The sequence below is a fragment of the Heterodontus francisci genome, unplaced genomic scaffold (genome assembly GCF_036365525.1).
Source record: "Heterodontus francisci isolate sHetFra1 unplaced genomic scaffold, sHetFra1.hap1 HAP1_SCAFFOLD_121, whole genome shotgun sequence".
NCBI classification, from domain to species: domain Eukaryota; kingdom Metazoa; phylum Chordata; class Chondrichthyes; order Heterodontiformes; family Heterodontidae; genus Heterodontus; species Heterodontus francisci.
This window is the reverse complement of record NW_027140425.1, coordinates 3,973,719-3,998,416: the sequence shown is the minus strand read 5'-3', so window position 1 is coordinate 3,998,416 and position 24,698 is coordinate 3,973,719. Positions and strand designations below refer to the sequence as shown.

The window sequence follows — 24,698 nt, the reverse complement described above, 5'->3', positions numbered from 1 at the left end:
ACGAGGGGCCAAATGGCCTCCTTCTGGGCAGTAACAATTCTGTGATTCTGTGATTCCAATATTCAAGTCATTTCTATATATGGTGGTCCTGACACTGACCCTTGTGGACATCACAGTTCACCATCTTCCATTCTGAAAAACAACCAAATACCACAACTCGCTTTTCTTGATATTTCATCCATTTTTTAATCCAAGCAGATACTGACCCTCCTATTCCAGGAGCCTCAGTTTTGTTACCCAGCCTTTTATGTGGTCGTTTGTCAAACGCTTTCTTAAAATCCATATAGACAACATCCATTGCTTTCCCTTCATCAACCTTTTCTGTTACTTCATCAAAAAAATCAGTTATATTAGTGAAGAAGTGGAAAGGTGCTGAACCTCTCAGTTTTCGGTCTACCCAAACCAAGTTCAAGGCCTGAATAATGAACCGATTGCCTCATTAGTTCTGTGAATAATACGATGATTTAATAGACAAAGTTTTGAAACATTCCTGCCCATAAATCTTGATAACAGAGAGTGTGTGGATCTCCTGACTCAGAATGTTTAATGGATACAGTCCTCAGATCCGACAAGGAACCCCTGATCATCCACAGTAAAGACAGTGTGGATGAGGAAATGTAAGAGCCGGGAGCTGAAACTCAGGGACGGCCGAGCTCTCCTGTCATTGAGCTTGTGTGTCTGCTCTGCTCGCCGCACTTCCGGCTCTACTTTGTTTCCAATGAAAAGATGAAAAGGGCCGTTCGGTTTTCCTCTCACTGACAGCGTGTTTCACTCGGGTTAATATAACCCGGGACTTTTGCTGCTGAAATGAATTCTGCAAGGTCCCAGCAAACACACCGGCTCCCTCCTTTCTCCCCTCTTTCTATCGGATTGTTTTCCCAGGAGGGGCTCAATAATAACAAACCCCCTGCAGGGAATGACCACAAATTGAGCATCTAAATGGGGCAAGTGGGCAGCTTTCTGGGTTCTCGGTTCCCCCTACCCCGCCCCTCCCTCCCTCCAGTCCAAGCCCCTCTTCACTTTCTTTGGGACTTTGATGAGGGTGAAATGGGGAAAGTTCCCATTGATGTTTGAATGCTGAATTGCTGCAGGGATCTGCGCACGCGTGATGCAGGCCCGCCCACAGTGGGACGTCACAATGAGGAGTGGAGCGCATGCGCAGACTTTCCCAACCCAGTCTGTGAAGCCATTCACTCAATCAGGGGAAGATGCTTTAAATCAGCTGCTAATGGAGACTTCCTGGGCCCGGGGGAAGGAAACAAACAGCACCTGCTTCCAGCAGCCACTGCTTTGGGAGCGTGTCCGCAGATGTGCTCAGAGATTAGCATTGAGTGGTGGGAAGTTGAGGGGGAGTCGGGGAGTGTTTGTAACAGACTTTTTTTTAATTTCCAAAATATACTTTATTCATAAAAATCTGTAAAAATTACATTGCCAAACAGTTTCCAAACAGCACCAAAAAATACAAACATTGCAAGGGAGGTCAGTTTCCTTCAATACTGTCAAAAGTTTCTTCCCAACCCTTCAGTTTCACAATTGTCATGTCAATTACAATTTTACATTTACAGCAATTGAGAATATTAACGATACAGTTCGACGGGTTTCCCATGGATCCAGCCCCTCAGTCCAGCTTGGTGGGGGAACCTTACACTGTGGTCTTTCCCCATTGAGCCTTTGCTGCGGCTGCCCCAAGCTTTAGTGCGTCCCTCAGCACGTAGTCCTGGACCTTGGAATGTGCCAGTCTGCAACATTCGGTCGTGGACAACTCTTTGCGCTGGAAGACCAGCAAGTTTCGGGCAGACCAAAGGGCGTCTTTCACCGAATTGATAGTCCTCCAGCAGCAGTTGATGTTTGTCTCGGTGTGCGTCCCTGGGAACAGCCCGTAGAGCACAGACTCCTGTGTTACAGAGCTGCTTGGGATGAACCTTGACAAAAACCACTGCATCTCTTTCCACACCTGCTTTGCAAAGGCACATTCCAGGAGGAGGTGGGCGACCGTCTCTTCCCCACCACAGCCAACGCGGGGGCACTGTGCGGAGGGGGCGAGACTTCGGGTGTGCATGAAGGATCTGACGGGGAGGGCCCTTCTCACCACCAGCCAAGCTACGTCTTGGTGCTTGTTTGAAAGTTCTGGTGATGAGGCATTCCGCCAAATGACTTTGACGGTCTGCTCGGGGAACCATCCGACAGGATGCACCGTTTCCTTTTCCCGTAGGGCCTTGAGGACATTCCGTGCAGACCACTGCCTGATGGACCGGTGGTCAAAGGTGTTTGCCCGCAGAAACTGCTCCACGAAGGAAAGGTGGTACGGCACCGCCCAACTGCATGGAGCGTTCCGCGGCAATGTGACCAGGCCCATCCTTCGCAACACCGGGGACAGATAGAACCTCAGCACGTCGTGAAACTTGGAGTTTGTGTACTGGGGATCTACACACAGCTTGATGCAGCCGCACACGAAGGTGGTCATCAGGATGAGGGCCACGTTGGGTACATTTTTCCCGCCCTTGTCCAGAGATTTGAACATCGTGTCCCTCCAGACGCGGTCCATTTTAGATCCCCAGACGAAGCGGAAAATGGCTCGGGTGACTGCCACGGCGCAGGAGTGGGGTATGGGCCAGACCTGCGCCACGGAGAGCAACAGCGTGAGCGCCTCGCACCTGATGACCAGGTTCTTACCCACAATGGAGAGAGATCGCTGCCCCCACATGCCCAACGTTTGTCGTACCTTGGCTACTCGCTCCTCCCATGTTTTGGTGCACGCCCCAGCCATTCCGAACCATATCTGTTTGTAACAGACACTGTGGAGCAGGAGCTGCTCCCGGAACATGGAGTGAGCCGGGGACATGGGGAAGGGAGAGTTCATTCTCGGACAGTGTCTGTACAGGCTCAGGGAGACACAATGGGAAGAAATCACTATTGAAAATCACTGACAATTTTACCACCCAAAGGAGAGGGAATTTTCCTGCTTCAGTTCCAATCTCTCACTGTTTGTTGGATTGTGAACAGTGGGGGAAAAATAGCCGCACAACAACGATGTGGACAGTTTGACAAAGAGCATTTATTGCAGACACCAGGTGAGAAGTGTGAAAGGCACATTTTAAATAGTGGCTGCTTGTTTTCCGTTGAAATAGAAATGCGACTGTGTAAAGGTCACTGCTCTATCGGACAGTCCCAGTCATTGAGCAGTGCAGGGCTTGTGTTGTTTCTGAATGTCACAAACTTGTTGTAAATCCACTGCAAACACCTGGAAAACAGAAGCTGAATACTGCAGTACTGCAGTGGAGTCAGACACTGACACCGTTTGTGTTCCTGGTTTTCATTTAATGATTGTTCATAATGATTATTATTGGGACGATTACATTGATCGCTTTTGTATCTTCTATCTCATCAGTTCTTTCATTCCTGCAGGAAAATACACGAAGGAACCTGACTGGATGTGGTGATTCTTGGACACAAAGAAAAGTGCAGCGAGCTCATTCCAACACACAGTCGGTACAGGATCACTCCCAAAGCACAGAGATACTGCCAGCTCATCAGTTCCACTGGAACAAACAAAAGAAGTAGTCACACAGACACTGATCCCAAAGTCAAGAGACACATTTTCAATCCAACAGTCAAACAACAGCATGAAAGACAGAAGTTGTTTCCATTTCACTCCAATTCAGTACAGCTGACAGGTTGATCCATCAATCACAGTCCAAAAACAAACTCACCATCAGATCTAAATAAACTCTGTCACCATGGTTACATTTTAAATATAAAATCTGAAATAGAACAGACAAAATTTACAGAATTGAAAGGTACAGAATGAATGCAAGGAGGCTTTGAGGGGATTTGGACAGGTTAAATGAATGGGCAAGAAAATGGCAGATGGAATATAATGTGAAAAAGTGTGAAGTTCTCCACTTTGGTAGAATAAACAGAAAGACAGAGTATTTCTTAAATGGTGAGAGGCTGGGAAGTGTCGATGTTCAAAGGCACCTGGGTGTCCTTGTTCCTGAGACACTAAAAGCTAGTATGCAGGTGCAGCAATCAATTAGGAAGGCAAATGGTATGTTGGCTTCATTGAAAGCGTATTTGAGTACATGAGTAAAGATGTATGAAGTCTAGATGAGACTGCACCTGGAGTATTCTGTACAATTTTGGTTTCCTTATCTAAGGAAGGATAGACTTGTCATAGAGGGAGTGCAACAGAGATTCACCGGTCTCATCCCCTCGGATGGTGGGATTGTCTTATGATGAGAGACTGCAGAGACTGGGCCTAAATTCTCTAGAGTTTTGAAGAATGAGAGGTGATCTCATTGAAACAGACAAAGTTCTTCCAGGGTGTCACAGGGTAGATATGGATAGGATGATTCCTATGTCTAGTGAGTCCAGAACAAGGGGACACAGTCTCAGAATAAGGGCAGGCCATTTGAGACTGAGATGAGCAGGAATTTCTTTACTCAGAGGGTGGGAACTCTGTGGAATTCTTTATCCCAGAGGGCTGTGGAAGATCAATCATTGAACATATTCAAGACAGAAATCGATAGATTTCTAAATACTAACAAGATCAAGGGATATGGAGATAGCAGGAAAAATGGCGTAGAGGTAGATGATCAGTCACGATCTGTTTGAATGTTGGAGCAGGCTCGATGGGCTGAATGGCCTAATGCCCCTATTTCCTATGATCCTATGAATCCCAATAATGTACATCAGACGTTAGACCAAGTTATGCATTACATACCAGTTCAAAAATGCCACAGATATTAAGACTGAAAGACACAGTATCAATTCCATTACTACAAAATGAAGGACTTGGAGCTTGCAGACCAGCCCATGTTTAAGATTGAAAGTTATATTTTCATTCACAATCGTTTTCACAGAGCTAAATATTGAATACCAATCCACAACTTGTACAGGACTACCAAATAAAACCTACAACTGTAAAATACTGTTAATCCATATTTTAAATTAAACACAAGGCAAATAAATATTGATACATTAAGAGAGCAGGAAACAGTGAGAGCAGAATGGAGCATAAAGAGCCCAGGAGAGGGAGCAAGAGTTCACTCGGAGAGCAGGGAACAGCGAGAGCAGGCGTCAAAAAAGGCAAAGGAATACACAATTACTGGGAGAACACTGAACGGTGTAGAGGAAGTGAGGGACGTTGGAGTGAATGTCCACAGATCCCTGAAGGTAGCAGGACAGGTCAATAAGGTGGTTCAGCAGGTATATGGAATCCTTTCCTTTATTAACTGAGGTATAGAGTAGAAGGGTGACCTGGTTTCCATGTCAATAAGTCACTGACAGCTAACATGCAGGTGCAGCAAGCAATTAGGAAGGCTAATAGTATGTTAGCCTTTATCGCAAGAGGATTTGAGTACAGGAGTAGTGAATTCTTGCTTCAATTGTATCGAACCCTGGTTAGACTGCACTTGGAGTACTGTGTGCAGCTTTGGTCCCCTTACCTTCGGAAGGATATTATTGCCATAGATGGAGTGCAAAGAAGGTTCATCAGACTTGTTCCTGGGATGGTGGGACTGTCCTATGAAGAGAGATTGGGGAAACTGGGGCTGTATTCTCTAGAGTTTTGAAGAATGAGAGGTGATCTCATTGAAACCTACAAAATATTTAAAGGACAGTCAGGGTAGATGCAGCTAAGATGTTTCCCCTGGTTGGGGAGTCGAGAACCAGGGGACGCAATTTCAAAATAAGGGGCAAGCCACTTGGGACAGAGATGAGGAGAAATGTTATTCCTCAGAGGGTTGTGAATCTTTGGAATTCTGTAACCCAGAGGGCTGTGGAAGCTCCGTTATTGAGTATGTTTAAAGCAGAGATTGATAGATTTCTAAATACAAATGACTTAAGGGAATATGAGGAAAGTGTGGGGAAAAGGGCATTGAAGTGGATGATCAGCCATGATCATATTGAATGGTGGGGTAGGCTCGATGGGCTGAATGGCCGACTCCTGCTCCTATGTTCCTATGTTCCTAACTCCACATTGTCGATGAGATACAGCCTCAGGCTGACTTGTCGGGTGTTGCAAACAGATATCACTGCTTCTGATCTTCACCAGAACAGAGAGTGAGATGTAAAATTGATCATCAAACAGACTGTGAGAGAATACAACAGAATAAAACACATGGAAAGACACTGTGGAATAACAAATAGATTTGATTGGAATGTTGAATTTTGATTGGAATGGATAAAACAGCAGAAACAGCAGAATAAATTGGGACAGAAAAGAGAAACTGATGGGAAGAAGGAAGGAAAGAAAGGATGGATCTGTTCACTTTTTTCAGTTTTTTCACTGGTCCATCAAAGCTGGATTAAAAAAAGATGCAAAAAACAGAGAATTTCACCAAAAAGGGAGATTAAATGCTGCCGAAACCTTGGATGGAAGGATGCCCCAACAGATCACCTGTTTAACTGTCTCCTCACTGGGGGATTTCAATCAATGAGCAATATTATTCTCTACTTTTCTTTTGTTAAATGAAACCACTACTGTCACTTGGAGTTAATATCCCTGTGTTCCAACTCCTGAATAATAAAATTGTGAGTTTCGCGATATTTTCTGGACACATTCCCTGCTGAAAGAACTAAGAACTCTTTTCTAATTTACACAATACTATATACACACTCATCAAGCCTCCTAAACGAGCATCCTTGGTGCAGCTCTCTCTTCTCCCAAACCTCATCTCATGTGACTGTTACATCATCACTCTGATTGTGGGAGGGGTTGATCCCACTATCTTCAGCATTAACCCTTTACATCCTCATACTGCACTGTCTGTCCAAAAAAATCGGTGGAGGGAACTTGAATTATCAAAACAGCGACAGCTGCCAGTTGAAAATCAACTCAACCCATCAGAGAGAGAGAGAGAGAATGTCAGAGAACTTCCTGCATCCAGTCCTGACCCTGTCACACTCAGCAGCTGCTCACCCAGACCCCACTCTCATCAACACTGAACATTTTTACTGAGACCCTTCAAATACTGTTTATAAAAGGCCGCAAAGATCAAAGTTCACACAGTTGTATTAAATACAACAAAGTTTAATATCTTCTCACCGTTTCTCGGTAACCACATGAGACATAGGTTTTCTTATTTGGTTCCTTTGATTTTTCTTGTTCCTGACTGACAAATATTCCAAACCTCAGATAAACCCTCCCACTTGCGTCATGTCCCAGTCTCGGTTAAAAGCAACACATAATGACACAAACACTCTCCTTCAGTGAGATTAATATCAAGCTGTTTTCCAGGTTGAATGTAACTGTGAACAAATTTATGTCAAAGAAGTTACCTTTGATGTATCAGCACTGAAGTTCTGTGCAAGGAGGAACAGCCATTCCAAACTCATATCCTTCACAAAGGCTGTTTTTGTATGTGATTGAAATTCATCATGTATTATGAATTGAAGCTCACAAGACACAGATGTCAGTGTTGATAATGAAACTTTTCAAGCCTGTTGCTACTGTGAAATAAGGCTCTGCTGGGAGTTGAACCCAGGATCTCCTGTTTAGAAGACAAGTGCTTTAACCAACTAAGCTACAGAGCCAGATTGCAAATGTGCGTGCAATTGATGTCAGAGGAAGACCTTGCAGATAGTGGGCAGACTTTGGCGAGTCAAGAGCTGAGTTCTTCACGGCAGTGTTCCCAGCCTCTGACTCGCTCTTGTAGTTGTAGCTGTAATTGTAATTGTAATAGGCAACCGTCCGTCTCGGAAGACGATGGGCTACACCCGGGGTGTACGTCACTTCTGTGTGAAACATTGTTTGTTGTGGCTGTCGAGGACGACTCGTGAGTGACAATCCCTTCCACAGCTAGTACAGATGAATATCATTGGCCCGAGGTCGACTGATAATTTTTCCTTCCTCTGAGCTCTCTTTCCCACCATCTGGTCATTTCTTTTGTCCTCTGCTTTTCCCATGGTCTTCCTGAATGCCTTTCTCCAGGAATTCCAGTCAGCAGGAAGGACTTCCCATGCATCGACTCCAATCCCAGTCAGCTTGAGATCTCGCTTTGCAGATGTCCTTGTATCACAGACGTGGGTGACCTGTTGGTCTCGTGCTGATAGCAAGCTCACCAAAGAGCATGTCTTTGGCAAAGCGACCGTCATCCATTCAGCACACATGACCCAGTCAACAGAGTCACCGCTGACTCAAGAGGGCAAACATGCTGCAGATCCCTGCACGCTGGTGTACTTCTGCATTCGGCACTCTGTCCTGCCAGGAGATGCCCAATATCCATCTGAGACCGCGGAGGTGGAAGCTGTTCAGCTGCTTTTCTTGGCTTGCATAAGTTGTTGATGCTTCTCTACTATAAAGGAGGGTGCTGAGAGCACAAGCCTGGTACACGCGGAGTTTTGTATTTTCGATCAGTTTGCTGTCGGTTCACACTCGTCTTCTCAACTTTGACATGACAGCTGCAGCATTGACAATCCTGATGCTGATTTCAGTATCAAGGGACAGATTGCTGGTGATTGTTGATCCAAGGTATGTGAAGCTGTTGACAACCTCCAAAGTGAGCCTGTCGATGTTGATGGAAGGTGGAGTCTCTACGTCCTGGCCCATAACTTTGATCTTCCTGCTGCTGATCGTCAGTCCAAACTCCTTGCAGGCCAGGGAGAACCGATATACAAGCTGCTGTTAATGAACTTCATTATGGGATGTCAGCACAGCGTCATCAGCAAACAGCAACTCACAGACCAAGAACTGACTTATTTTGGTCTTGGTGCGCAGTCTTGCCAAGATGAACAGCTTGTCATCAGCTCTGGTATGCAGGTGGACACCCCCATCTGAGTCACTGAAAGTTTAAGATAGCAGCATGGAGAAGAATATGCCAATTGTAAAGGATGTGAGCTGCGAGGAGGTTACAAGGAGGCTTCCAGGGGACTTGGACAGGATAAGTGAATGAAATGACAGATGGAATATAATGTGAATAAGTGTGAAGTTATCCACTTTGGTAGAATAAACAGAAAGACAGAATATTTCTTAAATGGTGAGAGGTTGGGAAGTGTTGATGTCCAAAGGGACCTGGGTGTCCTTGTTCATGAGACACTAAAAGCTCGCATGCAGGTGCAGCAATCAATTAGGAAGGCAAATGGTATGTTGGCCTTAACACGAGGGGTCATGAGTACAGGAATAAAGATGTCTTGCTGCAATTGTATAGAGCCTTGGTGAGATCGTGCTGGAGTATTGTGTGCAGTTTTGGTTTCCTTATCTAAGGAAGGATATACTTGCCACAGAGGGAGTGCAACGGAGGGTCATCAGACTAATCCCTGGGATGGTGGCATTGTCTTATGAGGAAACTGGGCTTGTATTCCTTAAAGTTTCATTTAAAAGGCCATTTAAAACTGAGATAGGGTGGAATTTCTTCACTCAGAGGGTGGTGAATCTTTGGAATTCTCTACCTCAGGGGTTTGTGAAAGTTCAATCATTGAGCATGTTCAGGACAGAAATTGATAGAAATCTTGATACTCATGACATCAAGGGATATGGGGAGAGCGCGGGGAAGTGGTGATGAGGTAGATGATCATCAAGGATGTAATTGAATGACAGATCAGGCTCGACAGGGTAAACTGCCTCCTCCTAAGTTCCGAAGAGAGTTTGCACCAGGACACAGCCCTGTTTTACCCTACTGCTGATCGTGAAAGTGTCTGATGTTGCTCCATTGTAACTGACGGAACTGTGCATGTTCTCGTGGAAAGAAGAGATGACGCCCAAGAGTTCAGGAGGGCAGCCTAGTTTCCACAGCAGTTTGAAGAGTCCGTCTCTGCAAACAAGATCGAATGCCATGGTGATGTCTATAAAGACAATGTAGAGTGGTCTGTCCTGTTCACAGTACTTCTCCTGTAACTGCCGAAGTGAGAAAATCATGTCGACTGTCGATCTACTCGCTCTGAAGCTGCACTGAGACTCAGGATAGATATGATGTCAGGGTCTGCAATCTGGTCAGAGCAATGCGAGGAAAGACCTTCCCCACAATACTTAGCAAGCAGATGCCTCGCTAATTGCTGCAGTCACTGCGATCGCCTTTATTGTTGCACAAGGTGACAATGTTTGCATCACGTATGTTGAGAGGCGCAGATCTCCCCTTCCAACAGAGACACAGAAGTTCATGGGGATGCTGCCGCAGAGCTGCTTTTCCACTTTTGATGATTCCAGTTGGAATATCATCATTTCCCAGGGCTTTACCACTGGCAAGACGGTCAATGGCGTTGTTGAGCTCTATGGTGGTGTCGCTGTCCAGCTCCTCCATGACAGGGAAGTCTGGAATGGTGCTGAGAGCTACTTCAATGACAATGTTCTCCGTTATGTAGAGTTCAAGGTAATGCTCCACTCACCTTTCCATCTGCTTGTTAGGTTCAGTGATGATTGTCCCTGTCTTTGTCTTCAAAGGTGCTGATTTAGTTACTGCTGGGCCCGTTGCTTTCATAATTTTTTTTTTATTCATTCATGTGATGTGGTCATCACTGGCTAAGCCAGCATTTATTGCCCATCCCTCATTTCCCATGAGAAGGTGGTGGTGAGCTGCCTTCTTGAAACGCTGCAGTCTGTGTGAGGTAGGTACACCCACAGTGCTGTTAGGAAGGGAGTTCCAGGATTTTGACCCATCAACAGTGAAGGAAAGGCGATATAGTTCCAAGTCACGATAGTGTGTGGCTTGGAGGGGAACTTGCAGGTGGTGGTGTTCCCATGAATTTGCTGCCCTTGTCCTTCTAGTTGGTAGAGGTTGCGGGTATGGAAGGTGCTGTCTGAGGAACCTTGGTGTGTTGAATTCCTTCATATGTCCCTCCAGCATCCCCCAGATTCAGTGGCAGTTTGTATGCTGTTGCAGAGTTTGAACCAGTGTTGATTGGTGCAGTGCTGAACAGTCTGCAGAGACTTGTTTCTGGCAGTTCTGAGAGCATCTAGAGTTTGTTTGCTGGAGACTTGTTTGTAGTTCATGAGGACTCTCTTCTTAGTTGCAGTAACTGACTCCATTTCAGTCCAATAAGCCTCAAAACAGTCAGCATTCCTCCCATCTCTTTTCCCATACACAGCGAGTGCAGAGTTATAGATGGTGGTGTGCAGATGATTCCACTTTGATACCACACTGAGGCCTTGGGCGTTTTCTGAAAGAGCCTGATCGAGGATGTTGAGGAACTCCTGGGTCCTTTCTGGATCAGTGGTTCGGCAAGTGTTGATCCGAGAACGACCTTTCTTCTTGGATGGGTGAAGCTTTCTTGGCTGAAGCCTGACCTTGTTAAACACCAGGGAGTGGTCAGTGTCACAGTCAGCGCTATGATAGCTGCGTGTGATGAGGACACTGCTGAGGGTGGTACGTCTGGTGATGATAAGGTCTAGCTGGTGCCAGTGGCATGATCTCGGATGTCTCCAGGACACCTTGTGGCACAGCTTGACCTGGAAGTAGCTGTTCGTCACACAGAGTCCATGGTGACAGCATAGCTCCAGAAACCTCTGCCCATTTTCGTTCATCTTGCTAATTCCCTGGTGCCCTATGCTCGTTGGCCAAGCTGTCGTCAGTACCCAAGCTTGCGTCGAAATCCCCTAGAAGATACAGTCCCTCGGTGCAGGGAATTCTACTGATGGCAGTGTCAAGTGTCTCATAGAATTGATCCTTGACATCTGGGGTGGAGGTGAGTGTCGGCACATAGATGCATATGAGATTAACTGGGCCCGCGCTTGTTGACAAGTGAAGGGTAAGAAGTCTATCTGAGCCTACTGTGGGTGGTTCACTCATCACAAGTAGCATGTTATTTACTGTGAAACCCACTCCATGCTCACGAGTTGCCTCTTGGGCTTTCCCCTGCCAGAGGAAGGTGTAGTGTTTCTCTTTGAGGGATCCACTTTGAATGAGTCTAGTTTCTTGCAGCACAGCAATGTCCACATTGAGCCTTGTGAGTTCCTTGTCAATCACAGCTGTCTTGTGTGTGCCATCAACCTGCAGAAGGTTGTCGGTAAGGCCAGGACACATGGTCCTTCCATTCCAGCTTGTGATGCGAAGCACTGGTGTCTTCTTTGTTGAGTTTGTCTTGCCTGGTGCAAAGATTATCAATCCGCCAGTTGAGAGATATCTCTCGAAGCTGTAAGCACCCATTGAAGCAAGTAGGTCGTGGCAGGACAGCACCTAACTGACTGGGGGCTGCACAGCTTGGAGTAGGTGGTAGTTATCCATTGAGACGCGATGATCTCTCCCACTGTCAAAAGTAGCCCCTAGTGCTCATACTCTACACCAATTGAGTGAGAGCTTATAATCGGTAACTGTTTCTTCCCATGTTTTGCTAATGTTTAACCATGAAGCTGGAGTGTCCTCTCCAGGGCACAGGCCTGGGCAAATAGTATGGAGACACTGAGCATCAGGACCCCCTCTCAGCATTGCTAGTATTGTCCAAAGGAAAGGAAAAAACCAGTACTATTTGGTACCAGCTCTGCTGTAGGAGTTGCTGGAAAATTACCTGATAAGTAACAGGTATGGGACTCCACTCCGGATTTACTGTCCAGGTTTACTCCCTAAGCCTTCTTCTCTCTCAAGACACCCACAGGGAAGTGAGACTTTTTGCCCATAGATGGGGCTCTGTTTCTTGGCATCAGGATGGAAGCACACGCCAGTGGGCCTGCATGACATGCACAAGGATATCACACACTGCCCCATCCCTGTGACAGCTCAGAGAGATACCCTGATGATAATATACCCCACAGGAAAATCACAAACAGCCCCCTCCCTAGGACAGCTCAGGGTCAGACACTGCACACACTGCAACAACAGTGACATTACTGGATTAGTCCCTCCATTCTGAAAAACAAGCATTCACCCTACTTTATGCTTTCCGTCTCTCAGCCAATTTTGTATCCACGCTGCCACTGCCTCTTTAATCCCATCTGCTCAAATTTTGTTAACAAGTCTATTTTATGGTACTTTTTCAAACACAATTTTGAAGTGCAGACACACACCATCAACCTCACCACCCTGGTCAACTCTCTCTGAAACCTCATCAAAGAAATTAATTCATTAATTAATTCATACACAATCTTCTGTTAACCAATCTGTACTGGCTGTCATTTATTAGCCCATGTTCTACCAAGTGCCAGTTAATTTTCTCCTGGATAATTGTCTCTAAAAGTTTCCCCACCACTGACATTTGACGAACTGGTCTGTAGTTCCTGGGTTTATCTCTCTTTTTAAACAGGGCTGTAAAATTAGCAATCCTTGCAGACTTATCTTTCAGTTCTGGAAAGTCTATTGTGGACAATCTCTTTGGGCATGACTTTAACCAATTAAAGCAACAGGATACTTGATTAATAAGTCCAGAACTTTTATTGAGAGTAAAATAGTACTTAATAATTGGAAGTAAAATTATCTTGAACAAACTTGGGGAATATAACTTTACAGCTCTAGCAGGTGTGTGGACTAGTCGAGCTTGGTCTCAGAGTGTCACGGTCCTCTTTGTCCAGCCTAGATCCCTCATCAGGTGGAGAACTTGGTCGATGATCTGAGCCTTTACCCCTGAGATCTTCTCGTGTTCCTGCACACTGAAACCTTACAAGATCCCTACTTTTAACCCCTGGATGGCCATCACACCACCTTGTAAAATAATAATTGGTCTGAGCTGTTGCTAGGTACATTTAATTGATGATGTCTTCCACTAACAGCCAACTGTCCTCAGAATCTCAGACATGAGTACAATGGAGTGGTTTCACACTGTCTCCCAAACTGATCTGAAACAAGTTTCCTATTCATTAAATCGAGACTCTTGAAAATGATGGAAATACTCAGCAGGTCTGGCAGCATCTGTGGAGAGAGAAACAGAGTTAACGTTTCAGATCTGTGATCTTTCATCAGAACTGGGCTGAAATTGTCTGAGGGACTGAGATTGTGGAATCAATTTCAGGGTCAAAAACATTGTACTCTGTAAGGATAGGAAGATGGTGATTATTAAGTATAGTGCAAGAATATAGATGCTTTTACATTATTTGAATCAACATTGATCACAATGACATTGATAACAATGGAAAAAGCAACACATGCATTTCACGACCACAGGACTTTGTAAAGCCTTTTACAGCCAATGAAGTACTTTCCAATTGTCGTCACTGTACAGTACAATACAATACCCTACAATAAGGATATTTCACATTCGAGTCACGCAAGTCCCAGGCAATGACCTTCTGAAACAAGAGAGAATCTAACCCTCTCCCCTTGACATTCAACAGCATTACGAGTGCTGAATCCCCCACGATGAACATCCTGGGGGTTACCATTGACCAGAAACTGAACTGCAGTAGTCATATAAATATCATGGCTACAAGAGCAGGTCAGACACTAGGAATCCTGCGGCGAGTAACTCACCTCCTGACTCCCCAAAGCCTGTCCCCTATCCACAAGGCACAAGTCAGGAGTGTGATGGAATCCTCTCCACTTGCCTGGATCGGTGCAGCTCCAACAACACTCAAGAAGCTCAACGTCATCCAGGACAAAGCAGCCCACTTGATTGGCACCTCATTCAATATATTCACTCTCTCCATCACCAACGCACAGTGGTAGCAGTGTGTACCATCCACAAGATGCACAGCAGCAAGGCAGCAAGCCTCCTTACACAGCACCTTCCAAACCCTTGACTTCTACTACCTAGAAGGACAAGGGCAGCAGATGCATGGGAACACCATCACCTGCAAGTTCCCTCTGAGCCACACACCATCCTGGAATTGGAACTATATCACCGTTCCTTCACTGTGGCTGGGTCAAAATCCTGGAACTCCCTTCCTAACAGCACCACATCGACTGCAGTGGTTCAAGAAGGCAGCTCACCACCACCTTCTCGAGGGAATTAGGGATGGGCAATAAGTGCAATAAATAAAAATAAAATCAATAAAAAATGACAATATCCTGTAATCCCCAAAAGTAGAAAATACATATGAAAATGAAAATATAATAAAAATCAGTCAGCATGGATTTCACAAAGAAAGACTTGATTAAACTTATCTTTGAAGAATCAACAGCAGGAGTAATACAGCAGATGTAGAAGAGTTTAAGTTAATAAAGCCTCATCCTTTTAAGTGCCTGAACCAACAAATTGTGGGTTAACAAACAAGCACACTAACTGACAGAGCTAGGTGTTGTGCTTTCTAGGTTACCCGAAAGCAGGGTGTCAATGAGTTAAATCTTCAGGTTGCTGCAACCAGAATAACCATTGTCCACGATCAGTTTTACTGTTACAAATAAAGGGTGGAACATTCATTGTGAATCTAAAGAAACAGTCTGGTCCTGCACACTGCAGACACATCCACGTCATCACCAGCCAGCTCTCCTATAATAGATGCAGTTATTTGACTTTTCACCATTAGCTCCATGGAATTAATTTTGAAAGATTTTAAATTCCAAGAAGCTTTGTGAATATTCAGCCCTTGAGAAGAAATCATTCCCTGGCCACAGTGGAGAGAGCATTGAAAATAAAACAGTAGACTGTCAGGTAACACAGAGAATGCTCATCAGCTAATCTATAATTGCTTAGTTTTCTTACTTTTACTCTTATTATTCTGTTTTTCATCCTTTTCAGTTCCTGACTCCGGATATTATTGTGATTAAATGTGAAAAGATACACTGTGTCTCAGCCCCGGTATATTGGCTCTTTCTCTGTGCAGTGCTGTGTGCACTCAGATACTGACAGTGTCTCTCCCTCCCTCAACTTTCCAGCCCTGACGGTGCAGAAAGCGCTGCTCAAAGTTACACATTCTGACTGTTTGCGGTTGATTAGTGAGAGATTATTAACGTATCCTTCTGCAGCGCTGCCTCGGTTAATAACAGCAGATGGAAGTCACATTTCAGATACAGAAACAGATGCATCAATTATTCCCTCTTTCCCAGAGTGAGTGAGGCCGGGACAAGCAGCAACATTCTGGCCCCACACTCTGCAATTACCCAGCACCAGCGGAAAGCAGTGAATACAGATTCAATCAGTGGGTTAATGTCCATTACAGGGATGCAAGATTCCACGGCCCAGGACAAACATCCCCATATACCGAGAACAAGCTCAGGAAAACCCGGGGGAGTTAATATCCCAATCACTGAGCTTTCCAGTAACATTGAACAAGTTCCTGAACTGAGTGAACCTTTCAAAGGACAGAAGTGATGACGAGGTCAAAAAGGTCTGAACAGTTGAGGTGACTGAGCGGTTTCAGCTTCTCTGTTCAGGTTGCAGCTTTCACTGGAGGCATGTGTTTAAATCCCACTTCTGACAACTTGATTTTCAGTTACTTTGCAGAGCTTCCTTGAAGGTTTGAGGTAGAGTAAATACTGAGGAACTGTTTCCAACTGCTGAACGGTCAGTAACCGAAGGTTACAGATTTAAAGTGACTCACAAAACCAGAAGGAACATGAGGAAAAATTCCTTTCTGCAACGTGTGGTTAGGATTTCAGTTATGTGGATAGATTGGAGAAGCTGGTGTTGTTCTCCTTAGAGAGAAGATTTGATAGAGGTGTTCACAATCATGAGGGGTCGTGACAGATCCGATAGAGAGAAACTGTTGGTGGAAGGATTGAGACTCAGGTAAAAGCTGTGGCTCAGTTGGTCCCACTCACCTCGAAATCACAAGCTTCTGGGTTCAGATTTCACAGCTGACAATCCAGTGCAGCACTGAGGTTGTTGAAGGTGCTGCCTTTCAGGTGTGATGTTAAACCAAGACCTGGTCTGCATGTTTGGGTGAATGTAAAAGATCCCATGCTGCAATTTCAAACAAGTGAAGAGCAATTCTCCCTGGTGTTGTGATCAATATTTGCCCCTCAATCAGATCAGTTGGTCATTATCACATTGCTGTTTGTGGGTATGAGCTGCTGCATTTCTGACATTACAACAGTGATGACACTTCAAAAGTATTTCATTGTTTACAAAGTGCTTTGATATATCCAGTGGTCAGGAAAGGTGCTATATAAATGCAAGTCTTTTCTTTCTTTATCACAACACATTGCAGTGTAAAAAATGGTTCCTCATGTCACCTCTGGTTCTTCTGCCAATCACCTGATATCTGTGTCCTCTGCTTACTGACCCTTTTACCACTGGAAACAGTTTCTCCTTATTTAAACTATTGAAAACCTCCATGATTTTGAACAAATGTGTCAAATCTTTTCTGAATTTTCTCTGCTGCAAGGAGAACAACCCCAGCTTCTCCAATCTCTCCACATAACTGAAATCCCTCACCCTGCTACCATTGTGGTAAATCTCTTTTTTATTCTTTCCTGGGTTGTGGGCACTGCTGACACAATGTGATTCCTATCAACGGAGCGGCCTGCTGACATCATCAGAGAGCGCCAAGCTGCGCATCGGCACAGCTGCATGTTGCCAGGGTTAAGTGGCACATGCACAGGATGATGTCATGGCTCAGCACCAACATCATCGCAAATCAGCGCCTGGTCCATCTTCGCACATGCACGCTAAAGCGTCATCGGGTATCCAGCCTCTCACTCAGCTGAAGGAAGCGGCTGAATGGGAGACTTTGAGGTTGGAGCTCTCCCCACTCGGCCTTGACGCTTCTTCTCCACAGCTGCTCGCTCTCCACCTCGCTGCTCCCCTGGCCGATTGTTCCCTGTTCGCGTCACCCAGCTCTCCTGGCACTCGCTCCCATCCCCCCCAACCCCCACTCCAGCCATTAGCTCTATGCCGTGCCACTTTCCTCCTCTTGGTCACTCGTTCTTCACTCCTACGTCACGCTTTATGAGAGGCATAGATAGTGTAGATAGCCAGACTCTGTTTCCCATGGTAGGGGTGACTAAAACTAGAGGGCACAGATTTAAGCTAAGAGGGAGGAGGTTTGAAGGGGGTCAAAGGGGTAAATTTGTCACAGAAAGAATAGTGGGTATCTGGAATGAGCTGCCTGGTGGAGGCAGGAACAGTAGTCACATTTAAGAGGCATCTGGACAGGTACTTGAATGAGCAAGGCATGGAGGGATATGGAATAAATGCAGGCGGGTCGGATTAGTATCGATAGGCATTATGGTCGGCATGGACGCGGTGGGCCAAAGGACCTGGTTCTATGCTGTACGACTTTATGACTCTCTGTGACTCCTGTTAATTGTTTAATTATCCACCACCATTCAGGACTGGATGTGGCAGGACTGCAGAGCTTTGATCTGATCTGTTGATTGTGAGATTGCTTAGTTCTGTCTATTGCATGCTGCTTCCGCTATATGACATGCAGGTAATTCTGTGTTGTAGCTTCACCAGGTTGACACCTCATTTTTAGGTCTGCTTGGTGCTGCTCCTGACATGCCCTCCTGCACACTTCATTGAACCACTATTGCTCCCTTGGCTTGATGGTAATGGTAGAGTGAGGGATATGCCAGGCCATGAGGTAACATATTGTGTTTAAATACAATTCTGCTGCTGCTGATGGCCCACAGTGCCTCATGGATGCCCAGTTTTGAGCTGCCAGATCTGTTCATTTCTTCCCTCAGATATAATTGAAAAAAAATTCTGAAGAAATGCATGAACTAAATAAAAAGGAGAGAGAAATAAATACTGACAAAATAGATGGCAGCATTTGGAAGGTAAAAAGATTTCAGATTTATTATTGATGAGTGAGAGGAATTTCTCACACTTTGGGGCTTCTGTAAGTGGATTTACTGTATCAGAGTAGAAGTACTGTTTCAGGCCTTGTTAGCTCAGTTGGTAGAGCATGAGACTTTTAATCTCAGGGTCTTGGATTTGATACCATTGTTGTGTGGTTGCTCTTCCCTTTTTCAGTCTTCATCTGCAGAGAGTTCAAGGAGTGTTTGAAATTAAATTCAACAACATCACCAGATTTCAACCCCCATCCCTTGCCCCCCTCCCAGTGTAGTTGACAGGACCATCAACCTCTGCCTTCCCCCTTCCCCTCCCTCCCAGAACTGCGACAGGGATCCCCTTGTCCTCACTTTCCACCCCACCTGCCTCCACATCCAAAGGATCATCTTCCACCATTTCCACCACCTCCAGCGTGATGCCACCACCTACCTCATCTTCCCCTCCTCTGTCAGCATTCTGTGAGAATAAGAAATACTGAAATGTTGTTTCTACAGCTTGTGGACAGTTACCAAGAAGTCATTTGTACACAACATAATGAAATCACTGAAAAAGAGAACTGATAAGGGTATGTAAGTAGAGACCTTAAGACAGTACATCACTGACAAAGAGAACTGATAAGGGTATGTAAGTGGAGACCTTAAGACAGTACATCACTGAAAAAGAGAACTGATAAGGGTATGTAAGTACAGACCTTGGGACAGTACATCTCTTACAAATTGTGCTTAGTCAGATAAAAGAGAAACAGCAAGAGTTAGAACAAAGGATGTAGTGAATAAGAAACTGCCCCACTAAGATAAAGGCTGACAGCTGCAAGTTAAAACACACAATGGAGAGCCAAATAAGGTAAAACAAAAACAAGAGTTAGGGGCTAGAAAGTTAGAGTAGGGGGAGAAGTAAACAGAGGAGGAGACTGTAGCAACCATAGGATAGGTTAGTGTCATAATACGTTATAACCAATAATGTAAAATAAAGGCGTGGACAAATGGATTTGTATTGTATAAACATGAACTGAATATGTTGATCGCAGTGCCTGCTTGTAGGACACCCGATCTTGCAAGAACGTTAAATAAACTTACTTCTTCAGAGTTTGACTTGGTGTAAATTATTATTAAGTGGGCTACGTTTCTCACAATTGGGGGCTCGTCCGGGATCTCTTCATCATTGCCGGGACCGCGGCCGACGACAGACGAGAAGAGGCGTCCCGTTAATTTAAAAACGGTCTCGTTTCTCTCGTTGGTAGTGGACCCGAGTAATTGACTGAAAACGATCCTAGGGAAGTCACTCTGAACGAGTATTTAGTGTGGCAGGTACACATGTGAAGTCAGGCAACTCCGTGCACGGACAAAGGTAAGAAAAACGACTTTTAAGTATTATCTTGGTGACTTATGGTTAACTGTAGGACAAGACCTTCTAAGTACCAAATGTCCTTGAGGAGTGAATTTTACAGTCCTGCAGTATAAGACCCTTCAGCTAGGAGGTGAGTACTGTATGGCATAAGACCCTTCAGTTAGGAGGTGAATACCGTAAGGTATAAGACCCTTCAGCTAGGAGGTGAATACCGTAGGGTACAAGACCCTTCAGTTAGGAGGTGAATACTGTCGGGGATAAGACCCTTCAGTTAGGAGGTGAATACCGTAAGGTATAAGACCCTTCAGCTAGGAGGTGAATACCGTAGGGTACAAGACCCTTCAGTTAACCATGGGAAATAAATCGTCTAAAAAGGAAGACGATGGGAGACAAGGAAAGTCTGCCGGCAACATCCCTCCAGAAAGTCCATTGGGACGGATGTTGGAGTATTGGGATTTAGAGTCAAAAACCAAGGAGAAAAAGACCCAAATATGATCTAAGGACAGCAAGAAGGACCACCCCTAAACCCGACGATAACGACGACGATAGAGACAGAGAGTCTCCGAAGACAATGATGCCCTTGAGAGAGGTACCAATAGGAAATAATGAAATTGGATTTGTTAGTGCACCATTAACGTCAGGAGAGGTAAGAGTGTTTAAAAAGGAAATGAAAGTCCTGGTAGAAGACCCCTGAAAATTTGGGAAAGAGAAAACCCTACCGGGGTAGGGGGAAACGAACCAGCTGAACAAAAATACCCTAATCAAGACCCGCAGTGGCAGAACAATAATATCGGCCATAGGGGCCAGATGAAAGACCTTAGAAATCTGATAGTAAAAGGCATTGTTGTAAACAAGTAGTTGAAGCCCCTGCAAAACTTATGCCTTTACAGAGTTACCTCAGGCCCCTCTTATGGCACAAGCAGGCGACGTATTGAGTGCGACCCCTCTGGGTGTTGAAGGCTGTTTCTAGACAAATAGAGACCATTAAAGGCACCTAGGTGGGATCAAGGGATTGATTTTTAAAAATGTTTTGAAGAATCAAAAGGGGGGACTGTGAGAACAGAATTTAGATTTTAGAATTTTTAAGAACAGAATTACATGGGAACATTTAAGATGAAACAATTAATCAGTCATGTATTGCTAACAAGCTAGCTGACTTCATAACTTCAGGGCTGCAGAGGCAACTTGGCCTTGCAGCTGGTACAGCGAGAGAGAGAGAGAGCGAGACATTGTACTTCAACAGCACTCTTCTTATCACCCAGACATGACAATCCTAGGGAAAGGCTAGAATGAAAAACATACCGACCAGGCTAATACACGCCCCCTTGTTAGAGGGTGGCTCAGCCTACCCTGAAACAATTAATCAGTCATGTACTGCTAACAAGCTAGCTTCAGTGCTGTAGGGAGGGACAGCTTATCAGAAATGACTTCATAACTTCAGGGCTGCAGAGGCAACTTGGCCTTGCAGCTGGTACAGCGAGAGAGAGAGAGAGAGACATTGTATTTCAACAGCACTCTTCTTATCACCCAGACATGACAATCCTAGGGAAAAGTTAGAAGGAAAAACATACCGACCAGGCTAATACACACACCCTTGTTACAGGGTGGCTCAGCCTCCCCTTCTGATTCAGCAGTGGCTGAGTTTTTTATATTTGCTTTTATCTTATACTGCTTAAATGTTATTTGAGCAAATAGATCCATATAATCCGAGTGAATATATATAATCATATATAAGTTGATCAGTAGAGAGAGAAGGTTATCATAGAATGATAAAAGGGGGAATGTGGAAGTGAGCAGAAAGGCATGGCACTATGCTTAATGGGAAATATAGCCAAGTTAGGAATAGTAGCTTTGCTGAGCTTTGATTTTAAGTGGCAGAAACCACAATGAAATAGCTAAAAGGAAATGGCCAGAGTGTGTGCAAGCTGTGGCAGCCACAGCACTTCAGACCAAGGAGGTCATTTTACCCCGAAGCTATAACAAGAAATAGTTAGGGGATTGGGAATCCAATGGGACTTCCATACCCCTTGGCTCTCTCCCTCTTCAGGGCGGGTGGAAAGAATGAATCAGACCTTTAAGAAACACCTGTCCAAACTGATACTTGAAACAAGGTTACCCTGGACAAAATGTTTACCTATGGCGATACTCAGAATTCGGACAGCCCCTAGAAAAGATGTGGGACTGTCCCCCTATGAAATGCTATTCGGATTACCCTATATGGGAACCAGGGGCAAGATGCCAACCTTAGAAACTAAAGATTCGTTTCTAAAGAACTATATACTGGCGTTGTCTTCCTCATTGTCATTCCTCAGGAAGCAAGGCCTGTTAGCACAGACACCACCTCTCGAATTTGCAGTGCACAAGATCCAACCAGGAGATTGGGTTCTGGTGAAATCGTGGAAAGAGACTAAACTACAACTGAACTGGGAAAGACCATACCAGACTCTCCTAACCATTGAAACAGCCATAAGAACGGCAGAAAGAGGTTGGACCCACAACACAAGAATCAAGGGGCCGGTACAAACCCCGGCCGAGGAAGGAACTTGGACAACCGAATTAACAGAAGAACCATTGAAAATAAAGCTAAAAAGATTTTGAGTAACAAACTTTTTTTTAATATAACGGCGCGAGCGCGGAAATACTGTCTGTAATATTGTGTGCCTTCTTTCTTTCTTTCCAAAAGTAGCCAGGAAATAAAATGGGTTGGATGTTTTTGTATTACCCACTTCCAATTAGACAACAAGGTGTTTGGAGTAACAGTTAGAGAAGGGAAAAAGAAAGGTGAATTAAAATGTTGTTTTCAGGTAACAATAGATAAGACTGGTAAACCAGCTAACAAACTAAAAGGGACCTCTCATAACGATCCTAACATAGTAAAAATAATAGAGGTAAAATACTTGAGAAAGACAATTGAGATAGAAACCGGTTACGGGGACACAAATGCCTGGGTAGAATGGATAAAATTACCTGTAAAAAGTTTGAACAAAAACAATTGCTATGCTTGTGCATCTGGTAGACCGATAGCTCAAGTAGTACCTTTCCCGCTGGGGTGGGAGCGTGACCGAAAGGGCATGGAATGCATGTTAGCCCTACATCAGGATAAGACGGCTTGGGGTATTCAAACTTGCATATCCTTGTCAATAATGTTCCCTCCCCTAGAGAAAGAAGATTCAAGGACTCCCCCTTCATTTTTAGCCACCAGTGTGAATCACACATCATGCGTATGTCGACACGGTGCGGAGCTAACCAGCAATATGGGAGAGTTGAAGTCATGCATAGAGACTGTGGACGTAACTGGAAGAGTCAGCGGAGGGAACTACTCATCATTGAATGTTCCCAGAGCGGATTTATGGTGGTATTGCGGAGGAAAAATCCTGAGACAGACCCTACCCTCCCAGTGGAAGGGGACGTGCGCAATTGTTCAATTGGCAATACCATTCACCTTGGCATTTGAGAAACAAAAGATAATAACGAGGGAAAGGGGTAAAAGGGAAGCGATAGCGAACTCTTTTGACGACCAGGTATACATGGATTTCATAGGGGTCCCAAGAAGGGTACCTGATGAATTCAAGGCCCGAAACCAAATAACCGCCGGTTTCGAGTCTTTGTTTTGGTGGGTCACTATTAACAAAAATGTAGATTGGATAAATTATATTTATTACAACCAACAAAGATTTATAAATTATACTTCTTTTGAGCCTCCTTATCTCGAGAGACAATGGATACGCGCCTGGAGGTGGTCAGTGGTTTGTGAAGCAGCGCCTGGAGTGGCTATAAAGGCCAATTCTGGAGTGACAGGCTCTTCCACAGGTGCTGCAGAGAAATTTGTTTGTTGGGGCTGTTGCACAGTTGGCTCTCCCCTTGCGCCTCTGTCTTTTTTCCTGCCAACTACTAAGTCTCTTCGACTCGCCTCAATTTAGCCCTGTCTTTATGGCTGCCCGCCAGCTCTGGCAAATGCTGGCAACTGACTCCCACGACTTGTGATCAATGTCACACGATTTCATGTCGCGTTTGCAGACGTCTTTATAACGGAGACATGGATGGCCGGTGGGTCTGATACCAGTGGCGAGCTCGCTGTACAATGTGTCTTTGGGGATCCTGCCATCTTCCATGCGGCTCACATGGCCAAGCCATCTCAAGCGCCGCTGACTCAGTAGTGTGTATAAGCTGGGGGTGTTGGCCGCTTCAAGGACTTCTGTGTTGGAGATATAGTCCTGCCACCTGATGCCAAGTATTCTCCGAAGGCAGCGAAGATGGAATGAATTGAGACGTCGCTCTTGGCTGGCATACGTTGTCCAGGCCTCGCTGCCGTAGAGCAAGGTACTGAGGACACAGGCCTGATACACTCGGACTTTTGTGTTCCGTGTCAGTGCGCCATTTTCCCACACTCTCTTGGCCAGTCTGGACATAGCAGTGGAAGCCTTACCCATGCGCTTGTTGATTTGTGCATCTAGAGACAGGTTACTGGTGATAGTTGAGCCTAGGTAGGTGAACTCTTGAACCACTTCCAGAGCGTGGTCGCCAATATTGATGGATGGAGCATTTCTGACATCCTGCCCCATGATGTTCGTTTTCTTGAGGCTGATGGTTAGGCCAAATTCATTGCAGGCAGACGCAAACCTGTCGATGAGACTCTGCAGGCATTCTTCAGTGTGAGATGTTAAAGCAGCATCGTCAGCAAAGAGGAGTTCTCTGATGAGGACTTTCCGTACTTTGGACTTCGCTCTTAGACGGGCAAGGTTGAACAACCTGCCCCCTGATCTTGTGTGGAGGAAAATTCCTTCTTCAGAGGATTTGAACGCATGTGAAAGCAG

At 45.1% G+C, this 24,698-nt stretch overlaps 1 non-coding gene across 1 annotated transcript; it reads right to left on the bottom strand.

Annotated features, from left to right (window-relative positions):
- Positions 1-7,462: 7,462 nt before the first annotated feature.
- trnar-ucu (transfer RNA arginine (anticodon UCU)) lies at positions 7,463-7,536 on the bottom strand. Its single transcript has one exon. It is a non-coding gene; the product is annotated as a tRNA-Arg (tRNA).
- Positions 7,537-24,698: the final 17,162 nt, after the last annotated feature.